Source organism: Sprattus sprattus (assembly GCF_963457725.1).
Source record: "Sprattus sprattus genome assembly, chromosome: 2".
NCBI classification, from domain to species: domain Eukaryota; kingdom Metazoa; phylum Chordata; class Actinopteri; order Clupeiformes; family Clupeidae; genus Sprattus; species Sprattus sprattus.
In genome coordinates this window covers 15213942-15237342 of record NC_137921.1, presented here as the reverse complement: position 1 = coordinate 15237342, position 23401 = coordinate 15213942, and the positions used below count along the sequence as shown (strand labels likewise).

Below are 23401 nucleotides of genomic sequence, written 5' to 3'. Positions count from 1 at the left end.
TGTGTAAGGGGACCACATAGATGGGTGAAGCACTTGTGTGGGGGGTGCCCTGAGATGGGAGAAGGACGGTTGGTGGATGTGTAAGGAATGCCTGTGTGCTTGAAGTGCCGTCACTACACATGAGTATGTGCTCTGACTGCCATACCATTGAGCCTGGCTTTTTGGAGTTGCGGTCAGAGTGCAGGTTTGGCACCCCGATTCAAGTCCGGGGGGGACTACTATCGCCCTTCGCTACAGGGAGATTGACGTGGCCATGCAGCGCTCTGTGCAGAACTCAGGTCTGTTTGGAGTTTTAATACAGAAAATAAAAAAGTGTGGGGACCGAAACACCAACACCAACTTGCCATGTCTTTAATTCTATCTACTTCTGCTGACAAAGTGTCATGGAAGAAGCACTTTTGATAATCTTAGGTCATTTCAATGTTAGAACAGCCTCTGAATAGTGAACATGTCTGAATAGAGCTTAGTTAGTAGCCTACTGAAATAAGTGTGGACACAAAGCATTGATTGAACACTGAAGTATTTTGTTATGTTCGGTTCACATGATTTGTCCACCTTTCCCAGCAGTAGCCTAGCCTATAACTTAATAAATAACTAAATAAAATGGCTTAAAGGTTAGAGATGATGGGCAGTTTGAGGATGGAAGAAGATGAGTAATTACAACTAATAAACTACAATGTACTCTTAAATCAAATGACACTTGTAAATCATACTGCTTATTACTCTTCATCTTTTTAATGTTTTCAAATAACACATGTTGGTGTTGCCAATATATGACTTAACAAAACACTTCCAGCATTTAAGACCAATTCTCATTTTAAGCTTAGGGATTTTCCCAAAGGTTTAGGGTTCTGATTGCCTATCAGATTTCATTTCATTTCATCTGTAGCAGATGCTTTTGTCAAGTTGTCCAGTTGTGTTGTTATGTTTCCAGGTGGATTATGCTCAATTTCTACGGGTGATTCCAAAACACAAACAATGACTACAACTGCAACTATAATCAACACAGAGCCCGCAACCAGCCATTTATGCGAAAGTATGGCATTTTTAAACCTAGCCATGTATGTAGGGCTAAGTGTTTCAAATTGGCTGAGGTATTCTGCAGCCGATTTCTTAGAGTTCTCATTTCTTGGGCAAGAAAGTATTCCTTGTTCCTCATTGAAAAGCAGGTCCAGCGTTATTCCCCTCCCTTCGACATACTTCTGGGTGTTGGGTACTATTTCATCCTTGTCGAATGTGCGATGAAACACCATGAGAAGTTTAGGCTTTGAGCCTTAAAGGTATAAAAGACATTTTGAGCATATTACAATCAAAATGAATAAACGAAAGTTAAAACAGTTAATTGTGCTACTATAAACTATAAATATATTTAGGTGCACTGCCACAGTTAAAATTATCATAATTTGAAAAAAAGATTTCTAGAGCATTTTTATATGGAAACAGGATGACCCACTTGGAATCGCACTCAGTGCAGCCTCAACATCCGTTCCAGCTCGAGAGACGATTGGACAGAGGACCAAGATGACATCACATTCCACTTCATTTCCGCCCTGAGTCACACAAAGTCGTCTTTGGAGATCGGCCTTGATCTCTTCAAGATACCTCTCCGCATATCCAATGCCCTTGAAAAATACCTTAACCATCTAAGAAGACAGGAGAAATTAGACAGAAGAAATAGAAATTACAGTCAGGCATGTCTCAAATAGACACATAGGCATTTAGGCCTACTATAGGCTAATTCAAGAATATCCATTGGTGACTATTAACTTCATGTAGGCCTACAATTAAACCTGAACATATCGGCTAACCCGTACCCTATGAGAGATACACATCAGTGTAGGCCTGTCCAGGTGATGGAGGCCTAATGTGTAATTCTGTTGTGATAACTGTTCATTCAGCTTTGCTGTTTTCTGTTTAGAAACTACATGGAGCAAATACACTGACACTTATCAGTCACCCACATTTAGGCCGAAATGATGATTGATGCAAGATGTAAACTATGCTCTTGTGCAACCCTCTCAGGTTCCAGAGATATTTCAGTCTGGACAGGGACCAGTTTGACAGTCTGTTATCAAAAGTGGGGCCGCAAATTATTGCAAGGCAGGACATCAATTATCAGCGTCTGGCTGAGCTCCAGATTCTTGGCCACTGGTTACTCCTACCGCACCAGCTTTTAGCTATCATGTGAGAGTGAGCACCATGGCAAGGATTGTTGGTGAGGTCGCCAGGGCGATATGGGACTCCTTGGCACAAGAGTTCATGCCAGTCTCCACCACTGAGGATTGGCAAAGCATCGCCAGTGACATCCTCCATTGTCTTGAGCCTTCTTGGGTCCATCGTTAGCAAACATGTTTTGATTAGGACCCCTGACGACTCAGTCTACTGAGGTTTACTTTGACAGATTTTAAGATGGTACTTTTCACTGCAACGACACCTATCGGTTTGGTTGAAGACTGCAGAAACTCACAAACGGGGCCATTAAAGTTTTTTGCGCTGTGTTGAAATCACCCTTTGCGCACACAATGACCAATCCGTCAACCGTGTTGGCCACTTAACACTCCTGTGGTCTCAGATTACAACGATGATGGACAAACATCCGAGAGTCAAAACATAGGGAGTTTTAACTTTCATCTATCTGCTTAACACCTACCTTTTATCATAGAGTTATAATGATAAACCAAGTTTGATGGATCTATGTACATTTCATTAGCGGTGGATTTTTTGTGTATTAAAGAATTGTTTTCATGTAAAGATTTAACTTCATGTTAATTCTGTAGAGCATTTAGTGCTTCTGACAATCCCAGACGTTCTTGTAGCATGCTTGTTTACACGAAATACAGGATAGGATATATAAGGGCTTATGTCTATGGAGGGACGAGTAACACCTGTTATTCCAAATATATACAGTATATTCCAAATAAGTGCATGAATATCTATGTTTATACTGTGATTCGTGGAAGTGAGACATGGAAGAGCTTTTTTATGAGCTGTAAGTGTCTTTCGGCGTATCAGGGGATTTAGATAACATATGAAGAAAAGGTCACAATGGGCATCTGTTTGGAAGTGCACTGGTTTGACTCACAAATAAACATAATTACATAACATTTTGCAAGATAGAAACATGATATACATGCAAATACTTACTGTTGTATCTAAGTAAAAGTCATCGTGCATCATATCATGATAAGTTGTACAATATTGGTGTTTTCACAATTTTAACTGTAAATGACTTTTGTCCCGGCTGTCCCCTAATAGTACAATTGCATAAAATAAACCTTGATAAATGTGCTACTTGTTTCCCTCAGTTTCCTCTGGCCTCCTGATGGCAGTATAAGGTTGTGCACAGTCTGTCTCAACCACTGCCACTGGTTTAGGCCCCACTCATTTAGTGTCAGGTGGTAAATAATACCGTTTACAACTCTTTACATTCATGTCAACATTCTAGCCATCGCTGCATACTATGCTGTCTAGGACTACAGACGCAAAAGGAGGGTGGGGGCGGGAATGTGAGAGAGAAGATGAGAGGAGCGAACAATTTATGCAAAGCAACATCAAACTATAGACGTTTAAACAGTATTGTCTCATCCTTTATTTTGTTTGAATAAAATGTCAGTGTACCTTACACCCATTTATCGCTCAGCCACCTCATCCACAACGTCCGTGTCCTACTGCAGTCAATGCTGGAATCCGAGTCCGAAGCCCGAATCTTGAACTCCAGTTCTCTCACAGCTTATTGTACTTATGAGTTATTTGATGCGTATTTTGGACTTTTCACGACGGTTTCAGGTATCAGCCAAACATCTTAGCACTGAAATAAGTGTGTTACCGAATATATTAAAAAAACGACAGTTGTATCTAAGTTAAAGGAAAATCATAGCGAATCATAGGCCTATTTCCGTAACCGAAAGATACATTTGACGATGACAAGACAATCGGACATGGTGGTGTAGACGAGCACTACTCTATCTAAAATAACATACTTTAAACAAGAAATCATAATATGTTCATCTCTCATGGCACTCAGATAACATCCCAAACCTGAATGATAACCAAAAACAAATGCGCATGCCTACCTTTAACGGTTTATTCCTTCGTTCAGTGTGTGTTGTTCAGAATGTGACGTTGGCCTAACCAAAATCCATAACACAACTGTTGGTTTCACTTTTGATTTGCTCTCAACCACTCCTGCTAGGGAAACTCAAAGTGCGCTCAGTGCACAGCAAATGGCTGTGGCCAGGGGCGGAGTAGCCATCGGGAGCACCGGGATTTTTCCCGGTCAGCCGGTAAATCTCTCGAGATAATCTCTCGAGAACCAGCCTGCAGACCGGTCTTCGCAGCCGATGTGTCAAATTCATGAGCGGCCCATCGTGTTTACATGTACGTCAAATCATAGTCCCGTAAAACTCTCTAAGTTCTCCGAAAGTTAAACAGTTAAGAAGTCCAACCATTATCTATAGCACTATTTGTCTCTGTACATCACACCTATGGTGTGTGTCAAACTCACTCCCATTAATCCAACCTTCTGATTTTTGTTTAGCCTCCTATATTGATGTAATTATTTTTATTCAGACGCTCCATTACTTTCATGCAGTGGCGGCTCGTCCATAAGGGCGATTGGGGCGACGCACTGCCTATGGGAAAAGGAAGAAAATAAAAAAATAAAAAAATTATAATTCCTGATGTATAAATTCAATTGCACGACTACATGTAAATGTAAATTTCATATTTTTTTCTGTCGGATTCTACCACTAGACCGTCTGATATGCCTCTGTACGTCTTTGTCGAATCAGGTAACAGTCATTCAGTCAGCCTAGAGTCGTGATTCAAATGGCCCCGCCCCTTCAGGGCGATCTTGGACGAAATGAAAATCGCCCCAGACCTCTCCCATTGACTCCCATGTTAAATGCGTTTTTTTCACAAAACAGAGCTCTCAATGCATTCTCTATGGCTTCCAGGAGGGCTCGCCCCTCCAAGTCTAGTCATAAATAAGCGACGCAAAAGCCTATGGTAAAATGCAATGAGGACGTCACACAGCTTCGACAAAGGCATGTCAAGAAAGAAAGAAAGATGGCACCTGTTCAGCACAACAACTCATCCGCTCTTTGACAGAAACTTCTTTTTAGTCAGCGTAATATTGAAGATAAATTGACCAAAAAACCCTAGACCAAAAGTATCCATTCAACAGTTTTCTACAAAGGGAGGGAAATTGGAACAAAAGAAAATCGCGGTCGTGAAGTGGCTAACGCGGTCTGTATCTATATACCACTGTCACTTTTCATAGGTTTCACAGTGTGAACTAACTTTAAATAATGTTTTATGTGATGACTTATTTTGCTTTTGTAAGCCAATACTTTCAAGATCAGTCAACAAATATCGTTGGTTTTGACGTAAGTTGCCCCCTTCTTTATGTTGATAGTGGACATATCATGTGTCCTGTTCAGCTAGGTTACATCATACAACATTTGAGACGTGTGGATAATGAAAAAGTGGGATCATTTAATGTGGAGCCACATCATGTTTGCTTATGAAGGCTCCTGAATGTAACTTTCTTCCATAGCGTTCCATTTGTATCTTGCTACTCTAGCTATGTAGAAAGAGGGGAGATATTACTGTTGGTTGCTGCCAATAGTGGACAAAAAGGTTTTGCTGTATGAGTAAATCGGATAACTTAATGTACCTACTGAATAGGTCGCCTTAATCATTATCAAAAAAATTGCCCCCCCTGATAATTTTTTCAGGAGCCGCCACTGCTTTCATGACCACAAATATAAACTGGCCAGCGATTTAATTCGTTTTTTTGTTGAATGTAGAATGGTCGGCAAAGCCTCATGGGAAATGCGTATCGTTCTGCCTTTATCAAGTGAACCTAGGGAGATAAATTAGCGGCTATCAGGGAGAGAGAGCAGGTGAAGGAGACCTGATGGAGGGACATAAGAGAAAGGAGAAAGGAGGGGGCAAAAAGGCCAGACTGAAAAAGAGGCGGATGCTGGAGGAAAGTGCATCAAAATGTACAAGAATTACGGATTTATTCAACCAGCCGTCAACTAGATGCGAGTGAGTTGACAGGACACATGGTTGCAAATTAGCATAACATTTGAGCCAATACCGGACGCGATTTGTTCCGTTTTTAAATAAATGTACATATACAAATACACTGTCACTGTCACTGCCATGTCTGTCACGGTCACCCACACATCAACACTAAATCTAACAATAATGATCAAAAGCCGCCCATTTGTTTCTGTAGTTGATATATAGGAGGTGGAGGGGATGCGGGTTGGGCCAGTTTTGGGCACGTTGTGGGCCGGTGGTGGGCCGGTGCAGTCAGAATTGTCCCGGTGGATTTTTGTGTCCCACTCCGCCCCTGGCTGTGGCTGTGGTGTGAAACGGAGTTTAATTTTTCACTTTTACACAATAAATAAATAAACTAGAAAATGCATTTCTTGAAGGAAATACCAGTGCATGAAATGCAAAAGTTAAAAAAAGAACGAATAAAAGAAAAGAAAAGTGAAAGAAGGAAGGAAGAAAGGAAAAACAGTAAAAGAAGGAAAGAAGAGTGGAAGAAGGAAAGAAGAAAGGAAAGAAGAGTGAAGAAAGGAAAGAAGAGTGGAAGAAAGAAAGAAGAGTGGAAGAAGGGAAGAAGAAAGGAAAGAAGAGTGAAGAAAGGAAATTAGAGTGGAAGAAGGAAAGAAGAAAGGAAAGAAGAGTGAAGAAAGAGAAGAAGAGTGGAAGAAGGGAAGAAGAGCCGAAGAAGATAGGAAGAAAAGAAAGAAGAGTGAAACAAGGAAAGAAGAAAAGAAAAAGATAAGAAGAGTGGAAGAAGGGAAGAAGAAAGGAAAGAAGAGTGGAAGAAGGAAAGAAGAAAGTAAAGAAGAGCAGAAAGAAGGAAAGAAGAAAGGAAAGAAGAGAGGAAGAAACAAAGTAAGGAAAGAAGAGTGAACAAGAGTGGCTCTGGATAAAGACAGTAAAGAGAGAGTGAAAATATTGAAAGAAGGAGAAAAAGAGAGAAAAAGAGTGAAGCAGAGAGATCGAGTGTGAGAGAAAGTAGAGTGAGAGTGATGGAGAGAAAGAAGGAGAGAGAGAAAAAAAGTACAGTATGGAAGGTGTCTATTAATATTCCTAGTTATACAGTTGAATGGAGAGGTACAGAGAGAAGAGGACCCTTGGAGGCTTGCCGCAGGTGTCAGTGAAGCACAGGTGCAAGCCAGTTTAATTACCCTATTATGATGTCATAATGGCCCAATGTAAGTCAATGGGAAAATTTAGATTCGTTTTTCTTTAATAACTTAACAAGTATAAAGTTTAGAAAAGTGAAAAATACATAGCATAAGTGTCCTTTACAAGACCTACGCGACAAAGTTTGAATGAAGTTTCTACGTTAAGCGGTTCGAGCTGAATTAATCGCAGAAAAAGGTAAGAAGAATAAGAAGAAGAAGAAGAAAATGCCTAGGAATAACAATACAGGGCATTTCATGCACTGTAATAAGGTCCAACTAAGCTTGACACGTGTGTCTTGTCGTGCCACTGCGAACGCGCGCACACATACACACACACACACACACACCTACACCTGGGTTCTTTGTGGTGGCTGCTTGGATTGCATATTGTTCCGAGAAGGTGAAATGTATTTATTTTCATAAAGAGAGTTGCTGAGTAATACGCCGTCATACTGGATTACTGACATTGTAAAAAAAAAACATAATTGTTTTAGCTGCTATGCTTTGAGTCTTGTTCATGTTTGTTCAAAGTTCATGTTCTGTGCAGAACTCACGTCTGTTTGGAGTTTTATTACAGAAAATAAACCAGTGTGGGGACAGAAAAACCAACACCAACTTACTATGTCTTTAATTCTATTTACTTCTGCTGTCAAAGTGTCATGGAAGAAGCACTTTGATGACAGGCTGTCCCGTTTTGTGACCGTGTGGATTGAGTGGGCCTACATGAAAGATCAGTAGTTTCCTATATGAAATCAAGACTAGATAATCTTAAGTCATTTCAAGTGATGATCAGCCTCTGAAAAGTGAAACTGTCTGAATAGAGCTTAGTAGGTAGCCTACTGAAATAAGTGTGGACACAAAGCATTGATTGAACACTGAAGTATTTTGTTATGGACTGTTCACATGATTTGTCCACCTTTCCCAGCAGTAGCATAGCCTATAACTTAATAAATAGATAAATAAAATGATTAAAAGGTTAAAGAAGATGCAAGGAAGTTGAGTAATTACAACTAATAAACTACAATTTAATCTTAAATCAATTGACACTTGTAAGTCATACTGCTGACAACTCTTTTTAATGTTTTCAAATATCACATGTTGGTGTTGCCAATATATGACTTAACAAAACGTTTAGGGTTCTGATAGCCTTTTTTTTGACAATGTCCAAACACAAACAATGACTACACCTGTAAAAAACACAAGGCCCGCAACCAGCCCTTTATGCAAACGTATGGCATTTAACAGCCTACCGATGCATGTAGGTACGGCATATAACATCCTACCGATGCATGTAGGTACGGCATTTAACAGCCTACCGATGTATGTAGGGCCAGGGGCATACTTGTTGAGGTATTCTGCAGCCGTTCCCTTGGAGTTCTCATTTCTTCTGCAAGATAGTAGTCCTTCTTCCTCATTAAAAAGCAGGTCCACCGTTATTCCCCTCCCTTCGACATACTTCTGGGTGTTGGGTATTATTTCATCCGGGTCGAATGTGCGATGAAACACCATGAGAAGTGAAGGCTTTGAGACTAAACAGTGTAAAGACATTTTGAGCATATTACAATCAAAATGAATAAAACACAAGTTAAACCAGTAAATTGTGCTACTATAAACTATATTTATGTGTCCATTAGTTTACAGATGAAAATGTAGCCTAAAGCCTCTTCATTACTGGCACTGCCACAGTTAAAATATAATCAGATTTTGAAAAAAGATTTCTAGAGCATTTCTATATAGAAACAGGATGATTAACCCACTTGGAATCGCACTCAGTGCAGCCTCAACATCTGTTCCAGCTCGAGAGACAATTGGACAGAGGGCCACGATGACGTCACATTCCACTTCATCTCCGACTTCAGTCACACTAAGTCGTCTTTGGAGATCGGCCTTGATCTCTTCAAAAAACCTCTCGGCATATCCAATGCCAATGTAAAATACCTTAACCATCTTACTAGATAGGAGAACACATAGAAATCACAGTTTCAGATAGACATATAGGCATTAAAGGCACCCAGTGCAACTTTATGTAAACATTCAATGAAAAATAAACATTCAATTTCTAGTCTTTTTTACACGTAGTAAGTTTCAATAACTCCATACCATTACATATCGACATTCAAGGAGCAAAGATGAGACGTCGTTGTGTGGTGAGAACTGATAGAAAATCGTAAACAACAACAATCGCCGGTGGGGAGAAGCCATTTTTCCATTGACTGGAAGCCTGCTTTATTTATTGTAGGTTACAAAAATAAGGAAAATGGCGGCGATTGTTGTTGTTATCGATTTTCTATCAGTTCTCACCACACAACGACGTCTCATCTTTGCTGCTTGAATGTCGGTATGTAATGGTATGGAGTTATTGAAACTTACTACGTGTAAAAAAGACTAGAAATTGAATGTTTATTTTTAAGCCTCGAAAGTTGCACTGGGTGCCTTTAAGGCCCACTTTAGGCTAATTCAAGAATATCTTTTGAATATTATTTAAGTGTGGACAAGGACCAGTTTGACAGTCTGTTGTTCAAAGTGGGGCCACGAATTTTCAATTAATCTTGTATTTTCAAAAGTCTGGACATGTATTTACCAGCTATTTATCGGCTGGTAATATTGTCTAAAGCTTTGTGTTTTGCTTGTCATTTTGCCTATTTTTTTTCTTTTTTTTTTACAGATTCCTGGCCACTGGTTACTCCTACCGCACCAGCTTTCAGCTATCATGTGAGAGTGAGCACCATGGCAAGGATTGTTGGTGAGGTCGCCAGGGCCGTATGGGACTCCTTGGCACAGGAGTTTATGCCAGTCTCCACCACTGAGGACTAGCAAAGCATCGCCAGTGACATCCTCTATCGGTGGAACTTCCTGTCCATCGATGGAAAACATGTTGTAATCAGGAACCCTGGCAACTCGTGGTCCCTGTTCTACAACTACAAGGGGACTCACTCCGTTGTGCTCCTAGCAGTAGATGCCCAGTAATGGCCCAGTTCCGGGTAGTGGATATGGGCAGCTGTGGGAAGACAAGCGATGGTGGTGCTCTGGCTAACTCCATCTTCGGCCAGGCGCTCGGTGATGGGAATCTGCCACAAGGTGCTCTGCTGCCAAGTGCAGAGCGTTTGGGACCCAGCCACATGCCACGGGCCAGGTTTGTTTGTACACACAGCTCAGTGACATATGTACAGAAGAGATCGGCCCTATGTCCCACTTTTGTCTTTGGCAGATGAGACCTTTCCACTCCGTCGGGATGTCATCCAAACCTTGTTCAGGATCTAGTCTCTCTGGCAGGCAGAGTTTTTAACTACAGGCCGACACGAGCAGGGTACAGAGGAATCATTGGGATTTGCTGAGCACCTACCTTTTATGTCAATTTATCATAGAGTTATAGACGATTAACCATGTTTGGCGGATCTATGTACATTTCATCAGCGGTTGATTTTTTGAGTATTAAAGTATTGTTTTTATGTAAAGAATTAACTTCGTATTTATTCTGTGGCGCATTTAGTGCTTCTGACAATCCCAGACTTTCTTGTTGCATGCTTCTTTACACAGAATACAAAATAGGCTATAATGGCGAATGTCTATGGAGGGAGGAGTAACACATGTTACTAGTGTCCCCACCAATGCAGAACCCCCAGATATTCTAAATGAAAGCATAATTATCTATGTTGATACTGTGATTCGTGGAAGTGAGAAATGGAAGAGCGGTTTTATGAACTTTAAATATCTCTGGCCGTATCAGGTAAGGGGATATAGATAACCTAAGACAGATGCGCTATGGTCACGATGGGCATCTACTGGATTTGGAAGTGCAACAGCAACATGATATACATGCAAAAACGTACTGTTGTATCTATGTAAATGGTCAAATCTTCACGCATCATATTTCCATAACCGCAATAAACACGTTTGATGGCGTTCACGGCGTAGTTGGAACTGTGATGACTACCTACACATTATTCTGCTGTATTCTGTTGTGAAATTGTTCATATTGTTCGAACGTGATATTAAACTTAATAGGCATAGTCCATGAGCCGGTCAGATGATTCGGGTTGATCGGTCGGGGTTGTGCGGAGATGTGTGGGAGAAGATGAGAAGAGCGAAGACTGTCAGCTTAACAGAATAAACTGTTTACGCAACATAAAATACACGGTAGCTCCTCTTATATCCCGTTTGAAAACTTTGTCAGTGTACCTTATCCACCCATGTTTCGCTCAGACAGCCCATCTCCCGTGTCCGACTGCAGTCAATGCTGGAATCCGATTCCGAAGTCCGAGTCTTGAACTGGTGCGCTCAGAACTAAATGTTTTTTTTTCATGAGTTGTGTACCGCTTAATTAGCACTATTCACGACCGTTTCTGTTATCAGCCAAACAGCTAAGCACTGAAATAAGTGTGTGTAATAAGTGTGTGTAATATTGCTGTAGATTACGCGTGCACCGTTTGTTTTGAAGTGCAACGGTTTGACTCACAATAAACACAATTAAATTACATTTTGCAATATAGAAACATGATATAGGCTACATGCGAAAACTTACTGTATCTAAGTAAAAGGAAAAGCATCGCGAATCATATTTTCAAAACCGCAAGGTAGCCTACGCTTGAAGATGGCAACGGATAGACTAAGGTGTGACGTAGCCCAGCAGCAATTTATCTAAAAGATCATATTTTAAAACAATCAATCATTATATGTTCATCTCTCATGACACTCAAATAACATCCCCAAACTGAACAATAACCAAAAAACAAATGGCGCAGGCCTACCTTTTACGGTTTAATAAACCCAGAACAACTGCTTGATGCAGGCCTAACCAAAATCCACAGTAGGCTACAATCTGTTTTGTTGTGTGACTTTTAGTTTCTCTCTTGCCCTCAACCACTTTTGCTAGGGAAACTCAAAGTGCGCTCCATTTATGACAAAACCCTAATGCTAAAGGTTATGTGCAGGTGTAGCCTAACCCCTCCAGTGTAAACAAAGGTCTGGTTTTTTTTCATCTATTCCCCAGGGGTTTAGTTTTGTCCTGTGATCAGAAGTTTGTTCACAATTTTTAGAGCCTATCCCAAACTGTGGAGGCCTTATGTAAGAGTTGAAAAAAATCAGTCACTCGATCAACCGAACACAAAGCGTGTAGGCTACTCAATCTTCTACTCAAATCGTCCATACACACAGTCTTGCATCATCCTTTAAACTTGAGAAGAACTTGGTAAGCACTTTTCAAGAACTTGACAACAGTAAAGGACGAACAGTAAAGTACGTCACAATTTTTTTGGAAAGGTGGGGTGGGGGAGGCTGGGGAGGCTGACATTGTAAAATGTTCAAAGTTTATGTTATTTATTTTTTTATTTGTAGGAATTGTGCAGAACTCAGGTCTGTTTGGAGTTTTATTACAGAAAATAAACAAGTGTGGGGACAGAAAAACCAACACCAACTTGCCATGTCTTTAATTCTATGTACTTCTGCTAACAAAGTGTCATGGAAGAAGCACTTTGATGACAGTCTGTTCTGTTTTGTGACTATGATGTGGATTGAGTGAGCCTATATGGAAGATCAGTAGTTTCCTATATGAAATAGAGACTTGATAATCTTAGGTCATTTCAAGTGATGAACACCCTCTGAATAGTGAAAATGTCTGAATAAAGCTTAGTAAGTATTGAAATAAGTGTCCTGAAACATTGATTGATTGATTGATCACTGAAGTATTTTGTTATGGACTGTTCACATTGTCCACCTTTCCCAGCAGTAGCCTAGCCTATAACTTAACAAATAGCTAAATAAAATGGCTAAACGGTTAGAGATGATGGGCAGTTTGAGGATGCAAGGAAGTTGAGTAATTACAACTAATAAACTACAATTTACTCTTAAATCAATTGACACTTATAAGTCATACTGCTGATTACTCTTCATCTTTTTAATGTTTTCAAATAACACATGTTGGTGTTGCCAATATATGACTTGACAAAACACTCCTAGCATTTAAGACCGAGGCCCAATTTTCCTAAAGGTTTAGGGTTCTGATAGCCTTTTAGATTTCAGTTGACTTATGCTCATGTTTCAACTGTAGTGTAGTCTATGTAAATAGCCTAGGGAAAACAATCAATTGATCTTGACTGAGTTAGCTTAGAGGAATATTATTTAAAAATGTGCCTGCCAATTAGATTAGATTCAGATGTTTTGTCATTGCACAGAGTCCAAGTACTAAGACAATGTACAAGTACTGAGACAGAGTACAAGTACTGAGACAACAAAATGCATTACTGACAACAAAATGCAGTGCAAAAGCAGAATCAATGAATGCAACTGAAATAGACACAATCATTATAATCGAACGTATGTCACTTAAAAAGCCAGCATTGCCTTCAGAATTGGCAGTTTGATATTGGCTGAGGAAATTATCAGCCGATATCTTAGAGTTCTCATTTCTTCTGCAAGAAAGTAGTCCTTGTTCCTCATTGAAAAGCAGGTCCAGCGTCATTCCTCTCCCTTCTGCATACTTCTGGGTGTTGGGTACTATTTCTTCCGGGTCAAATGTGCGATGAAGCACCATGAGAAGTGTAGGCTTTGAGCCTTAAAGGTTAAAAAAGACATTTTGATAATGTTACAGTCAAAATAAATTAAACACAAGTTAAACCAGTGAATTGTGCTACTATGTATGTGTCCATTAGTTCACAGAGGAAAAATAAGCCTAAAGCCTCTTTATTACTGGCACTACCACAGTAAAAATATTTTTAGAATTTGAGCATTCTATAGAGCATTTTTAAATGGAAACAGGATGATTAACCCACTTGGAATCGCACTCAGTGCAGCCTCAACATCAGTTCCAGCTCGAGAGACGATTGTACAGAGGGTCACAATGACATCACATTCCACTTCATCTCCGACTTCAGTCACCCAAAGTCGTCTTTGGAGATAGGCCTTGATCTCGTCAAGATACCTCTCGGCATATCCAATGACCTTGAAAAATACCTTAACCATCTTAATAGACAGGAGAAATAGAAATTACAGTCAGATATTTAGGCCCACTATGGGCTAATTCAGGAATATCTATTGGATTGTTAACTTTATGTAGGCCTACATTAAGCCTGAACAGATAGGCTGAACCTAACCCTATGAGAGAGAGGTGAATCACTGTAGGCCTGTCCAGGTGATGGAGGCCTAATGTGGAATTATGTTGTGATTGATTGCTGTTCATTCACCTCTGCGGTGTTCTGCTTAGAAACTACATTGAGAAAATGCACTCACACTTACAGAATTATGTAGGGGAGAGCCGGGACGAAAGGGAGAAAGTGAAGGGAAGTGAGAAATGGAAGAGCAGTTTTATGAGCTGTAAATATCAGACAGATGCGCTAAGGTCACGATGGGCATCTATTTGGAAGTGCAACAGCAACATAACATTTTGCAAAACAGAAACATGATAATACATGCAAAAACGTAGGCCTACTCTTGTATCTATGTAAATGGCAAAATCGGGTTGATCGGTCGGGGTTGTGCGGAGATGTGTGGGAGAAGATGAGAAGAGCGAAGACTGTCAGCTTAACAGAAGAAACTGTTTACGCAACATCAAATACACGGTAGCTCCTCTTATATCCCGTTTGAAAACTTTGTCAGTGTACCTTATCCACCCATATTTCGCTCAGACAGCCCATCTCCCGTGTCCGGAGAGGAGCAAACACTGTCAGGTTTACAGAAGAAACATGTAACGCAACATCAAACTATATCCGTAACGGTATTGTCTCCTCCTATATCCCGTTTGAAAAATATGCCAGTGTAGGCTATACTTTATCGAATCATATTTCCATAACCGCAAGGTACGCTTGAAAATGACAACGGATAGCCTATGATTAGACGTAGACTACGGTATGATGTAGCCCAGCGTAAATGTATCTAAAAGAACATATTTTAAACAAACAATCATGATGTGTTCCTCTCTCATGACACTCAAATAACATCCCCAAACTGAACGACAACCAAAAAACAAATGGCGAAGGCCTACCTTTTAAGGTTTAATAAACCCAGAATAACTGCTATTCAGAGTGTGATGTAGGCCTAACCAAAATCCACAGTACAATCTGTTTTGTTCTGTAACTGTTTTAGTTTCTCTTTTGCTCTCAACCACTTTTGCTAGGGAAACTCAAAGTGCGCTCCATTTATGACAAAACCCTAAATGCTAAAGGTTATGTGCAAGTGTAGCCTAACCCTTCCAGTTGTGAACAAAGGTCTGTTTTTTTCACATATTTCCCCCGGGGGTTTAAGTTTTGTCCCGTTTTGTTCATGTTTGTTCAAAGTTTTTATTTATTTTTGTATTTGTAGGAATTGTGCAGAACTCACGTCTGTTTGGAGTTTTATTACAGAAAATAAACAAGTGTGGGGACAGAAAAACCAACACCAACTTGCCATCTCTTTAATTCTATCTACTTCTGCTGTCAAGTGTCATTGAAGAAGCACTTTGATGACAGTCTGTCCTGTTTTGTGACTATGTGGATTGAGTGAGCCTATATGGAAGATCAGTAGTTCCCTATATGAAATAGAGATTAGATAATCTAATGTAATTTCAAGTGATGAACAGCCTCTGAATAGTGAACATGTCTGAATAGAGCTTAGTAAGTAGCCTATTGAAATAAGTGTCCTGAAACATTGATTGATTGATTGATCACTGAAGTATAATGTTATGTTCGGTTCACATCATTTGTCCACCTTTCCCAGCAGTAGCCTAGCCTATAACTTATTAAATAACTAAGGCTAAAAGGTTATAGATGATGGGCAGTTTGAGGATGCAAGAAGTTGAGTAATTACAACTAATAAACAATGTACTCTTTAATCACATGCCATTTGTAAATCTTACTGCTGATTGCTCTACACCTTTTTTTTTTTTTTTTTTTTAAATAAAACATGTTGGTATTGCCAATATATGACTAAACAAAACACTTCTGGCATTTAAGCCCAATTTTTGTTTTAAGCTTAGGGTTCTGACAGCCCATCAAATTTAATTGGGCTAATGCAAATGTTTTGTAGTAATAGTAGTGTAGCCTATGTATATCCTATAATATCCTAGGAAAAACAAATCATTTGATCTTGATTGAGTTAGCCAACCGTAATATTAGTTAAAAACTGTTCCACGTAATAGCAGAACAACAAGAACGAATAAAAAGGCAAGTGAAATAAACAGAAAAGCGACCACAATATTGCCTATAGGCAAACGTGTGGCATTTGAAGAGCTATCACTGTATCTAGGGCTACGTGTTTCATAATGGTTGAGGTATTCTGCAGCCATTCCCTTGGAGTTCTCATTTCTTCTGCCAGATAGTAGTCCTTCTTCCTCATTGAAAAGCAGGTCCACCGTTATTCCCCTCCCTCCGATATACTTCTGGGTGTTGGGTATTATGTCATCCGGGTCGGTAGTGCGATGAAGCACCATAAGAAGTATAGGCTTTGAGCCTTAAAGGTATAAAAGACATTTTGACCATGTTACAATCAAAATAAATAAAACACAAGTTAAACCAGTTAATTGTGCTACTATGAACTATATTTATGTGTCCATTAGTTTACAGATGAAAATGTAGCCTAAAGCCTTATCATTACTGGCACTATCGTAGCCCGACCTATTATCCCGCACGACCTATTATCCCGCAAGAGCTGGTACACGTTACTTAATATTGATTTCGGTGTCATCCAGGATCGCAGATTTCGGAAAACATAAGTCCCTGCTCAAAAAGGGTATTTAAATTAGCTTTGTAGCAAAAATGGCACATATACAGCGTATTGAAGTGTATAAGATAGTGTTGTAATACTGCATGTACAAACCAGCCTGATACAAATAGTAGAATTTTGATTTCGCGACGTTCGGTGTAAATTCTTTTTCTTGTTGAGCTTGATTCCCAACGGCATTTTACATCAATGCGGATAATAGGTCGTCGCCAACTTTGTTGCCATTTCGCGACTGTACAAAACAAATCGGAAAATACGTTAAGAAATGTTCCTGCTGAGAGTCAAACAAGACTTCGTGCATGTTCTACACACCTGTCACTTCTGAAATATGTAAGGTTGATTCATTAAACCATATTTATATTGATAAAAACATATTTGTTAAGCGGATTTTTTGGTGGCCCGCGGGATAATAGGTCGCGTTACGATACCACAGTTAAAACATTTTGAGAATTTGAGCATTCTATGCTAGAACATTGTAGAGCATTTTTATATGGAAACAGGATGATTAACCCACTTGGAATCGCACTCAGTGCAGCCTCAACATCTGTTCCAGCTCGAGAGACGATTGGACAGAGGGCCACAATGACATCACATTCCACTTCATCTCCGACTTCAGTCACCCAAAGTCGTCTTTGGAGATCGACCTTGATCCCTTCAAGATACCTCTCGGCAAATCCAATGCCAATGAAAAATACCCTAACCATCTTAGTAGATAGGAGAAAACATAGAAATTACAGTCAGACATGTCTCAAATAGACATACAGGCATTTAGACCCACTATAGGCTTATTCAAGAATATCTATTGGATATTATTTCAGTCTGGACAGGGACCAGTTTGACAGTCTGTTGTCAAAAGTGGGGCCACACGTTTTTGAATGTATCTTGTATTTCCAAAAGAGTGGACATGTATTTACCAGCTATTCATCGGCTGGTTGTGTTTTGCTCGTTTATTTTGCCTATTTTTGTTCTTTTTTAACAGATTCTTGGCCACTGGGTTCTCCTACCGCGCCAGCGTTCAGCTATCATTTGGGAGTGAGCACCGTGGAAAGGATTGTTGGTGAGGTCGCCAGGGCGATATGGGACTCCTTGGCACAGGAGTTCATGCCAGTCTCCACCACTAAGGATTGGCAAAGCATCGCCAGTGACATCCTCCATTGTCTTTAACTTTCTTGGGTCCATCGATGGAAACCATGTTGTAATCAGGACCCCTGACAGCTTGAGGTCCCTGTTCTGCAACTACAAGGGGACTCACTCCGTTGTGCTCCTAGCAGTAGTAGATGCCCAGTACTGGCCCAGTTCCGGGTAGTGGATATGGGCAGCTGTGGGGACACAAGCGATGGTGGTGCTCTGGCTAACTCCATCTTCGGCCAGGCGCTCGGTGATGGGACCCTGCCACAAGATGCACTGCTGCCATGTGCAGAGCGTTTGGGACCACAGCCACATGCCACGGGCAAGATTTGTTTGTACACACAGCTCAGTGACTTATGTATGGAAGAGATCAGCACTGTGTCTCACATGTGTCTGTGGCAGATGAGACCTTTTCACTCTGTCGAGATCCGACAGGCAAAGAGTTTTTAACTACAGGGCAAGGTACAGGGGAGCATTGGGATCAGCCCTGCCAATCTATTTATGTCTTTTTATCGTAGAGTTATAGACAATAAACCATGTTTGATGGATCTATGTCAATTTCATCAGCGGTTGATTTTTTGAGTATTAAAAATGTACAATTGCAGAAAATACCCCTTGATGCAATTACTACTTCTTTCCCTTGGTTTCTTGTGGCCGCCTGATTGCAGTTTAAGGCTATGCACAGTCTGTCTCAACCACTGCTTTAGACCCTATTCATTTGGTGTCAGGTGTGTGATGGATTGACGACGACGGGTGAAGGTAGCTTAGATATTCGCTTGACGTTCATGGCGGAAGCTAAATTAACTACCTACACATTATTGTGCTGTATTCTGTTGTGAAATTGTATAGTGTTCCAACGTAATATTAGACCTATTAGGCATAGTCCATGATCAGGTCAGATGATTTGGGTTGATCAGTCGGGGTTGTGCGGAGATAAGATGACAGGGGTGAACACTGTCAGCTTTACAGCAGAAACAGTTTATAAAACGCAAATTTTATCCGTATTCGGTATTGTCTCTTCCTAAATCCAGTTTATGTCAGTGTAACTTTCACATTTTGCTCAGCAACCCCATCTCCAACTTCCATGCCCGACTGCAGTCAATGCTTGAATCCGATTACGAAGTCCGAATCTTGAACTCCAGTACTTCAACACTGGTGCTCTCCGAATTGAATGTTTTCATGAGTTGTGTACCACTTAATTAGCACAACTTCAGTTTCTGTAATCAGCCAAACATCTAAGCACTGAAATAAATGTGTTACCGAATAGGCTAGATATTGCTGTATTACGCGGGCACCGCGGCCTCCTGTTTGGCGGTTTGACTCACAAATAAACACAATAACATAACATTTTGCAAAGCAGAAACATGATATACATGCGAAAACTTGTTGTATCTAAGTAAAAGGAAAATCATCGCAAATCATATTTCCATAACCGCAAGATACGAATAATAGGCTAATGACAACGGACATGATTAAAAATAGACTAAGGTCTGATGTAGCCCAGGAGCAATGTATCTAAAAGAACATATTTTTTTAACAAATAATCATGATATGTTCATCTCTCATGTCACTCAAATTGCATCCTAAAACTGAACGATAACCAATGAACAAATGGTGCAGGCTCACCTTCTACGGTTTAATAAACCCAGAACAGCTGCTATTCAGAGTGTGCTGTAGGCCTTACCAAAATCCACAGTAGCCTACAATCTATGTTGTTTTGTAACTGTTTCGGTTTTGCTTTGCTCTCAACCACTCTTGCTGGGGGCGGGAAAGGTGCGCTTCATTTATGATAAAGCCCTAAAGTTAAAGGTTATGTGCAAGCTATCCTCCTAACCCCACCAGTTTGTGAACAAAGGTCTGTTTTATTTCCCACCGCAAAGCCTTATGGATATACTTTCTCTGGCCGAGGAGTGTTAGTGGTTCGTCATTTCCATGGTTCGAGAGATGTGGATGTTTATACATTTCGTTCTCTGAGTAAAACAGCGCAAATGGATGTGGCACCTGTTAGAGCTAAGTTCCGGTATTCAATAAGAGGAGGAGCGCACGATGCGCTACGCCTCATCTGGTGAATGAGACACGCATTGCATGCGATCTGAGGCGTAGCGCACGAAGCGGGCCGCTCGAGGCGCATTGCGCATTGCCTAATAAACGTGGTTGACACGGCGCACATAGCCTACTATAAACGTGGTTGAGACTCTTATTAAAGCTCTTACTCTTTCTCACAGACAAAACAAATAGCTACACGCTCAAGCAATGTCATTTATTTTTTAAAGAGACAAAACAAATAGCTACACGGTCAAGCAATGTCATTTATTTCTTTAAGAGGAGGAGCGCACGATGCGAGTCGCCTCACCTGGTGAATGAGACGCGCATTGCATGCGATCTGAGGCGTAGCGCACGAAGCGGGCCGATCGAGGCGCATTGCGCATTGCCTAATAAACGTGGTTGACACGGCGCACATAGCCTAGGCTACTATAAACGTGGTTGAGACTCTTATTAAAGCTCTTACTCTTTCTCACAGACAAAACAAATAGCTACACGGTCAAGCAATGTCATTTATTTTTTTAAAGAGACAAAACAAATAGCTACACGGTCAAGCATTGTCATTTATTTCTTTAAAGAGACAAATCAAATAGCTATATGGTCAAGCATTGTCATTTATTTCCACGGAAAAAACGAAAACGAATCCAACTTACATTACCACTGCACACTGACAACCTTACAGATAATGTATATAAGTTGTACTAGCATTTGTATTTAAAGTTTACAATTTAATCTACCAAAGAACTCACCGTTAAACAATACAACTCCCACAAGTTGACAATGATAACATGACGCAAATGTTGCGCGCGCACATGTGATTGACAACACTGGCGCACACAGGGGGTTGTGGTCAGCTTTACACATGAACTTCCCCAAAAATCAAGAGGTCAAAAAATTAGATTAGATTAGATTAATTAGATTAGATTCAACTTTATTGTCATTGCACAGAGTGCAAGTACTGAGACAACGGGTTCTTACCAGAAGTACAGATAGCAAGAGTTCAGAGTAGGCTATTCTATATTCTATAGTGGTAATATAAAATAAATAGATGGGATGTACCTATACAGTACAGATATGACAGTACAAGATATATGGGGTATGAGCAGTAGTAACATTGGCAGCAATAGTTGGTCATTAGTGCAGATATGATATAGGTAGATGCAAAGGGCTGATGCAGGAGTAAGCACATGTGAAGGTAGCAATAGAAGTTATGAATGAGGTAAGAGGCATGATAAGATATACAGTGGTGGCCAAAATTATTAGAACACCTGACAGATCTGAGAATGAATACCTTTTTTTTGCCTCCAAAACATGATTTAATTTCATAATGTTCATGAAACATGCAGATGGCTGTTCTGAGCACAACAAATATCAGATGAAGTGAGTCCTACTGTTTTTATCCACTTTTATTATTTAATATGTGGTACGCCCACCTTTTGCAGCAATTACAGCAGCACATCTCTCTGGCATAGAGTCAATATATTTCTTGAGAACTTCAACACAAATGTTATCCCATGCCTTCTGCAACTCAAGCCAAAGGCTTTCCTTGGAATTTCCAATAGATCTGTCGAGTTTATTTTCCAACTTGCCCCGAATTTGCTTGATGGGTTTGAAGTCCAGACTTTGAGAGGGCCGGTCCATCATTTTCAATGTTCCAGCAGATTCCTTGCCGCCAGTAGATCCGGCAATAGTTAAAATAATGTTTAGGGTCATTGTCCTCTTGGAAAATAAATCCAGGCTCAATAAGATGTCTCCAAGAAGGAACTCTGTGCCTCACCAGAATGTTGTGGTATACTTTTGTATCCATGATGCCATCAATTTAGCCAAAGTCACCTGTTCCTGAGGCTTAAATTGCACCTCACACTATAATACTACCCCCTCCTTGTAAACTGTTGGCAAGACACACTAATTTTTACATCTCTCCCCCTCACTTCGTGGAACATCCACGCTTTGCTTGTTGCCAAACTATTCAAACCTGGACTCATCAGTACACAACACTTAAACCAATCTTTCTTTGTCCATTTCTTGTGTTCTTTTGCAAAATTCAGGCGTTACACTCAATTGTTCTCTTTCAGTAATGTTTCTTTGCTGCTATTCTGCCAAAAACCTTCTTCTCCCAGTTTTCGACGGACAGTTCTTGAAGACACTGTTGCACCATTAGTCATTGTGATGTTGATCTTGTAAAGTCTTTTTTAAGAAATAAATCACATTGAAATAAATTGCATTGTGAATTTTATTTTTCTTTCGAGCTTTAATAAAAGTCAACCACGTTTATTAGGCAATGTGCGCACGCAATGCGCCTCGAGCGACTCTCTTCGTGCGCTACGCCTCAGATCGCATGCAATGCGCGTCTCATTCACCAAGTGAGTCGACTCGCATCGTGCGCTCCTCCTCTCATTGAATACTAGTTCTTACCTGCCTGTTAGGCTATCCTTCCATTTCGCTGGTACAATCCAGCAGTAATAAACCCAGCATCTGTTCAGACCATAGAGGTCTTGAGTGAAACCTGTAGCAGTGGAAGTAGTGTTGGTCTCGTCACTGCAGTTACAAGGGCTATGACATTCTGCCAGCAGAGGGCAGTGTTACACTTATAATCAGCGCCGAGTCTGTGGATAAAAAAAACCTCGGGGCTTATATTAGTAAAGAATGTCCAGACTGCAGATAGGGACGAAGTGGCCTAAATCCGTTTTTCTCTGTTAAATGTGACACATTTCTGGTTTTAAAGGTACTGTGTCCTCTAGATTCGTATATGCTTATGACTCATAAGTGGGAAAAGTCAAAGTCTAATGTGCAGGACTACAGATAGACTGGGACCAGTCAGTCCATGAAAGGTTGACATATTTGAATCACAAAGCAGATCAAACAAAGCACTGTGGCTTCATTTTGTGTTGCCCGTCATAACTGCTGTTTATTGAGGTATGGAATTTATACTATATGGCAGTGAACAGTGAATCTCAACTTTTTGCCACATGTGAACGGTACTTTTTATGCAAAGAACGTGACAGACAGGCAATCAGAGAGAGGGAATGTACTTTGTTTCTGAAATCCACTATGTGTGTATTTGATTTGGTATAGAAATACACCAGTGAGAACATGGGTGTGCATGTATGTGTGTGAGTGTGTGAGACAGTGTGTTCCAAAGTTCCAAAACAGAGAAAGGAGAGGGTCAAGGGGGTGGTACATGAGCTAATGGAGGTGGAGATTGGAGTGTGTGCTTGTGTTTGTGTGTGTGTGTGTGTGTGTGTGTGTGTGTGTGTGTGTGTGTGTGTGTGTGTGTGTGTGTGTGTGTGTGTGCGTGTGTGTGTGAGTGAGAGGGAGAGAGAGAG

At 40.4% G+C, this 23401-nt stretch overlaps 1 long non-coding RNA gene across 1 annotated transcript; it reads right to left on the bottom strand.

The window, feature by feature from the left end:
- Positions 1–731: 731 nt before the first annotated feature.
- On the bottom strand, positions 732–4162 carry LOC308360294. The gene is made up of 3 exons (XR_013968512.1): positions 4074–4162; positions 1454–1643; positions 732–1273 (listed from the first exon to the last, which is right to left on the bottom strand). It is a non-coding gene; the product is annotated as an uncharacterized lncRNA (long non-coding RNA).
- Between the last annotated feature and the right edge of the window lie 19239 nt (positions 4163–23401).